This window comes from Mytilus galloprovincialis, chromosome 9, assembly GCF_965363235.1.
Source record: "Mytilus galloprovincialis chromosome 9, xbMytGall1.hap1.1, whole genome shotgun sequence".
Taxonomy (NCBI): Eukaryota; Metazoa; Mollusca; class Bivalvia; order Mytilida; family Mytilidae; genus Mytilus; species Mytilus galloprovincialis.
The window spans coordinates 71116979-71124364 of NC_134846.1; positions in this window are offsets into that span (position 1 = coordinate 71116979).

Consider the following 7386-nt stretch of genomic DNA (forward strand, 5'->3'; position numbering starts at 1 on the left):
GGTTGTTATTAAACTACATGTAATTAGCATGTTTGTGTCTTTGTATTCAGTGATCAAATGATTTGCTTGTAAAGAAACGTTAAACTGGTCAGCTGCCCTGTCGCCGAAAAGGACAAGAATGGAGTTTTTCCTTAGATCAATTTAATGCTCGTTACTCAAATATTTACGGTCACAAATTCGTAACTGCCTTTTAATAGCTAGCCGGTTTAATTAGATAATATTTTTAAAGCGTTTCACTCGTTTAAGAAGTCGTGCAACACAAGGTCAATGACTTTCGAATTATATTTACGGGATGTTGGATTCCCTTTAGAGGCCCTATAAATATAATTCAGATGCTTCTCCTCCGTTATCTATTTGTCAACGATAAAGTTCGAGAATAAACTGGACCCCTGCTGTTGTTTCGCTCTTATCTGGTGGCAAAGTATCGGTCAGCGGGTGAACAGTTTAGTCCGAGAACTTGTGTGTACCCACAGATAATAGAAAACTTCGGAATCGTCAGAAAGTTCCAAAATTATTTTGGTGTCGACTTCCGTTTACCTCTTCAATCCGAACACCTGTGAAACCGAACAAAACGCAAAGTCCCGTAGGTGTTCGGTTTGGACAGGTTTCACTGTATACTGCAATATCCAAAATTATTTATCCAAATGCATGGATGTAAATTTCCAATAATAAAGTACAGGCATTTTCATCTGAAATTTGTGGCCAACTTCATGCTTGACTAATGTATAAGCTAAATTTTCTAAATTGGTACAGACTAATGGACCATTTAGTTTAGTTAGTCACAGTGGAGCGTGCAGTAATAAAATATTAAAAATATATATTCATACCTTGTCTAGAATAAGAGCCATCATTTTATGTAAAAAAAATTGTATTCCTCAGACTCCAATCTTTGTATGTACTACATGAACAGGTAAATGTCATGTGAGGTGAACATTAATTAAGATCTAATCAGGTGTAAAAAATCAAATGACACTCTTTTTTAAAGGAACAAATATTATGAAACCATATGATGTTTTAGTTCCAGGAAAAGATCTTATGAAGGTGGAATTAATATTATGTAATTTTTGTTCTCAAGAACTTTTGTTATCCATAGTTTTGTTCCAGGGGGAACAAGTATTATGCGGAACAAATATATGTTCCCACCAAGACCAATATTCAGACATTTTTCTTATTGGTCCAAACAAATTTTTGCAAAAACTTACTAGTCCGAATGAAATTTGACTAGTCTGGGGCATCCGACTAGTGGCTAACCGTGGCGCAGACTGACTTTAGCTATGTTCATCCACCAATTTATCTTGTTTAAAATTAGTACAAGGTAGCTTAAATACTGTTTATGTTAATGGTAGTTTACTATATGGCATAAAGTTGTCACACCATCTTACACATGTTCAGAATGATACAAACTTGAAACTTTTAATGTCAAATTAGGGGTTTGACACAGATTGAGCAGTTTACTGGACATAGAAATGTGATAGTTAGGACAATGCATGGTGTCCTTTGGACATGATGGACACACATTCTTGTTATTTTTAATATTTGTCTGATCATGTTTATTATATTTTACCATTGTGAGGTTCTTTAATGATTCAAATATGTGTCATTCATTTGATTTTATATATTTCACAAACAATGAAGTTTTGCCTGTGTACAAAATATTTCTGATTAGAATATATGCTTTTCAAATTTTAATCTATAGATAGTGCTGAAAAAATTACAATGCCAAAATATTGAAATAATTGTTATGTTTTATAAAGCTAATTTTTTCTTTTATATTAGTGCTAAAATTAAAAGATCTCCTATATATTACACAGTTTAATTTTAATGATTTGTTATTTTATTTATAAAATATTCTTATTCTTAGCAGTTGACAATTTCACTGTTATTGAACATGTTTTATTTTTTGTAAGCAAAATATGTGTTACTGGTTCTCAACAAATCTGATTTCAATATACTTTTGCAGTATGAAATGTAAATGCTCTAACTCTTTATTGATATAAAGTAAGTCTCTTGAAACTGAGAATATATTTTACCATTCCTTAAATTATTAGTTGTGAGTACATCTTCGAGAATACAAATTTTTTAAGTTTTATATTTAAAGAAAATGCAGTTCATAATTTCATAATGTTAATGTATTCAACTGAACAACAAATTATTTTACAATACATTTGCACTAGCTATTTTTAAATTACTTAAAGCATTTGCCATTTTCAGTTCTGGTGATTACCTTTCAATCAGTATATACATGATAACATATGAATTTGATTAAAATGGAAATATTCTATATGCATTACCAGAAAGATGGCATTACATGCTGTTCAATAGTTTATATCAAAAAATTTGGTAATTGACCCTGTATATTAGAGTTCCTTTGATATGAGTTGTTTTCGCATTCAACCTTTTCTTTTAACGCTTTGCAGCAATTTCATTTGGCACTATTCAGATTTACTTGATATACATAGATAATGGAAGATCCCAGTTTCAAATGTTAATTTATACTTTTGTTATTTTTGTCTAGTCGCGAAAATAAGTTGGTATACAATAATCACATAGCTGTTGTCCAAACTTGCCTAAAAAGCTTTATATTGTAGCTTTCAGCTTGTATTTTGCATTATCACTATTTTACGAATTTTTCCTTTGATCTTGCTGACTGATAATTTCCGTTCTCAGGGGAGACAAGTGATATAAAAATTATCGCTAGAAACTTATCGAACACATGCAGTTGTCAAGGAAATTAACAATGTCTTCATAGGTAAAATAGCGATAAACAGATTATCATTGGTCATCTCAACAAATGTTATAATAGAAATAAACACTTGTTCACTATTTAAAATACTTATCAATGTACCTGTAGACCTGTGGACTTGTTTACACTAAGGGCTATACCATCTTGTTATAAAGACACCTGATAGGCATGTGTCTCTGGAAAAATTATCGATATACATTGTAATATATAATATAAAGTATATAGGGTTTTTTTCAGAGACTAGCCAATGACCTGATATTTGTTTTTCGTTTTTTTACAACAAAAATACATGTTTAAAAATTTCAAATATTTTCAAATTTTTTAAAATCTTTATGACCTTTGTACAAGGACAATTTAATTTTTGGAATTAACCTTACTGAATATTAATTTATTCAAAAGATTTTATAATGTACTATGTTGATAACTTTTTTATAGTATGAGCCTTCAATGAGAAAGAGTATTTATACACCTAATCGCTATTCATTCCATTCCGGATAAGTTCTAAAATTACACAACTTTTTCATCCAGTTGAAGCTATCTGGGATACTGTTTAAACAATGCACCATGCATGAAACTTTTTAATGAGACCTGTTTGAACTACCGTAAATACTTCAAACAAAATATTTTTTTACTCTAATTTTAATTTCGAAAAAAGTGGATCATACTATATCAAAGTTTCTTGATGATCACTTTCTAAAGTTTTTTCTCCCTCAGCTCACTACTGATGACCTCCATTTTTAGGCCGGTGACCTCAAACAGGAAGTTGAATGACTGTTTTTCCCGGAATGGACTAAATAGCGATAAGGTGTATTAGCATAGTGAATAATTATGTTATCAGATAAATCATGCAAATTTAGTAAATTTATGAAATTGTTTCTACACTACTTCCTTGGTAGTGCTAATATTTGTATTGCTTCATTTTAAGTGCTATTGTTGCATTGCTTCATTTTAAGTGCTATTGTTGCATTGCTTTATTCAAAGTTGTTTATTGGTTTTTATTATTTTGCATAGTTTCATTCAAAGTGCTATCTAAACATATCTGCAATGATTCTGTAAATCTGCCTTTGTGATATGGTTTGACAGTATTTTATATTAATCTGTTTTTTCCCACTAAACTAGTCTCTACTTATTTTTTCCAATCGGTTGAATCATAAACAGCATTGAGAGTAAATTTGTTTATAAGGTCATTTTATATCTAAAATAGAAAGGCAAAACAAAGGGTGCATAGAAAGATGAACAAATGTAAAATGTAAAAATTCTTTCAAAATCATTTTCATTTTACTAATAAATAAATAAGATTGGTATGATTTAGTTGCTTAACCCTTTCCTCAATGGCAATCTTTTTTTTTTTTGCATACTTGATTTGCATAGGATTTATCAATAAAATGCTGAAAATATGCTTTTAAGTATTAATGGATTGCGAAAAAACAAAGATTTCACCAAATAAATTAAAGTTAGATATTCTTATGAATATCCTTTTCATATTGATTACAAATTTTATTAAGTTTGATACAGACATTTCTTAGTCGAAGTGTTTTAACTTAGGTACAACACAGACATCAAAAGGGGTCATTATGGAGTAAAGGGGGTGGCGGTAAAAGGTGTCAGTATGGAGGAAATGGTTAAAATAAAAAATGGCAATTTTGCAATCTGTTGCTCTTATCGAAATATTAACGAGAAAATGAAAAAAAATTAAGTAGTTTTGTTAGTTCATGAAATATATATGAAAATGCAAGAAGGTTGAAGGTCTAGAGGGTGAGCAAGTTTGTAAAACAAAGATATTATTACAATATATATTAATGTTAAAAATTGAAGATTTGAATTGCTATATGATTTTCAAATTCCAGGGATCATAAAAGAGGCTCTATAATATGCCTTCTGCTTTCAGATAATTGAGTTCAAATAGTTGTCTAATACATTAAAGTAAGACTGCATAAAAATAGTGAACTTAGACCTCAAGATAATAAATTCTTCTACAAATGATATATTTATAATAAATGTTCATCTTTCATAAAAAAAATTCCAAGATTTGGTTGCTTACGTTCACATCAATTGGACTCATGTGGCTAGTTTTCCCATTGGCAATCATACCACATCTCCTTATTTTTAAATTGTCAGGAGTAAGACTGATTAAATTAAATAAAGGATCTCTGGTGTATACTGTGTTGTGCAAATTACTTGTTTTTAACATTCTGTCTCATTTACAGAGTAAATCATTCATTGTTTTTCCATTATTTTAATGAGTTCTGCTTTTGAACTAAAATATGTTCATTAGATACTTCTTGCTTATTTTAATATAATTAAAATAAGATCTCCACACTGGTTCACTTTTGTTGCTTGGTGGACAAAAGATCTCATTTTAAGTAGATTGTGCTTTTAAAGTAGTATTTTATCTGAAATATGTTGGTGTGTGATCCCTTATGTCAAATGCTGTTAAATTTGGCATATTTATAAATAATAGTATTTGACAATATCAGCCATTTCAAACACTGAATTTTCAGCAAATCTGTAAATAAAAAAAATACTTTAATTGTCTTTGATACTTTGTCAAGTTCTGCAACTAAACATATTAGAACAAATGTACATCTTCATCATTTTTTTATCATTTGTTTATTATATTAAGTGCTTATTGTTTAATTGTAAAGTAGTAAATTTTGTTAAGTTTATTATTTATTTATTTTTGTCTTTGTTGAGCTAAAGAATAAAATAAATATTTATGGTCTTTTCTTGTTTAATGTATTAGACAAACACATTTGTTGTTTACATATGCAATCTTGTTTAATAGTTTGACTAGTTTGTGAACAGTTGGTAAGTTAATTCTTTTCGCTTTTATTTATTGTGCACTAATTTCAATTTTTGATAGAGGTCAAACTATTTATGATTTTCATTTTACATTGAGATTAACATGCTGTTGACCCAAAGTTTTGTTTTTACGGTAGACTTTAGTATATAATCAACTTGATTTTACTAATCTGATAGTTAACCACATGATAAAAATGGTCTTTTTAATGAGTATAAATACAGAGCCACATAAAGCCAGAAAAGGAAATTTGATATCTCACATAAGGAGTATGCCACATTCTCTGTACATTAAGGAACTCTTGCAAAAACTCCTTTGATGAGTCCATTTATAACGAGTAACAGGACCAAATTATCTTATCAAATGATAATTTAAATTATCAGCCCTTTATTCAACCCATCTTGTAAAACCTATTTATTGCAATAATTGTTTATTTGTTCTAGTCCTTCAAATGCATGGAATATTTCCCACAACATCAACCTTATTCAAAGTCACTGCTGTACAAGTCATTATACTTGTTTTCTGTACCAAGACAGAAATATGCATGTTGTTTTCCACTTGTTTTGTTGGTTGGTAACTTTATTTTGTAAGTTTTTATGGACATCCCCTTTTTAGCTCACCTGGCCTGAAGGGCCAAGTGAGCTTTTCTCATCACTTGGCCTCCGTCGTCTGTCGTCCGTCGTCGTCGTCCGTAGTCGTTGTTAACTTTTTACATTTTGAACTTCTTCTAGAGAACCACTGAATGGAATAAAACCAAACATGGCATGAATGTTCCTTATGAGTTGTTGATCAAGTGTTGTTTCTTTGTAGCTGATCCATCATCCAAGATGGCTGCCAGCGGGGGGACTTAGTTTAACATAGGACCCTATGGGAAATGCATATAAATGACTTCTTCTAGAGAACCACTGAATGGAATGAAACCAAACATGGCATGAATGTTCTTTATGAGTTGTTGATCAAGTGTTGTTTCTTTGTAGCTCATCCATCATCCAAGATGGCTGCCAGCAGGAGGACTTAGTTTAACATAGGACCCTATGGGAAATTTATACCACTAACATCTTTTAGAGAAACACTGAATGGAATGAAACCAAACATGGCATGAATGTTCCTTATGAGGTGCTGACCAAGTTTTGTTACTTTGTAGCCGATCCATCATCCAAGATGGCCGCCAGCGGGGGACTTACTTTAACATAGGACCCTATGGGAAATGCATACAAATGAATCCTTTCTTGAGAACCACTGAATGGAATGAAACCAAACATGGCATGAATGTTCCTTATGAGTTGCTGATTAAGTGTTGTTTCTTTGTAGCCGATCCATCATTCAAGAGGCCACCAGCGGGGGACTTAGTTTAACATAGGACCCTATGGGAAATGCATACAAATGACATCTTTTAGAGAACCACTGAATGGAATAAAACCAAACATGGCATGAATGTTCCTTATGAGGTGTTGACCAAGTGTTGTTACTTTATAGCTGATCCATCATCCAAGATGGCTTCCAGCAGGAGGACTTAGTTTAACATAGGACCCTATGGGAAATGCATGCAAATGACTTCTTCTAGAGAACCACTGAATGGAATGAAACCAAACATGGCATGAATATTCCTTATCAGGTGCTGACCAATTGTTGTCACTTTGTAGCCGATCCATCATCCAAGATGACCGCCAGCGGGGGACTTAGTTTAACATAGGACCCTATGGGAAATGCATACAAATGACTTCTTCTAGAGAACCACTGAATGGAATGAAACCAAACATGGCATGAATGTTCCTTATGAGGTTCTGACCAAGTGTTGTTACTTTGTAGCTGATCCACCATCCAAGATGGCCGCAAGTTGAGG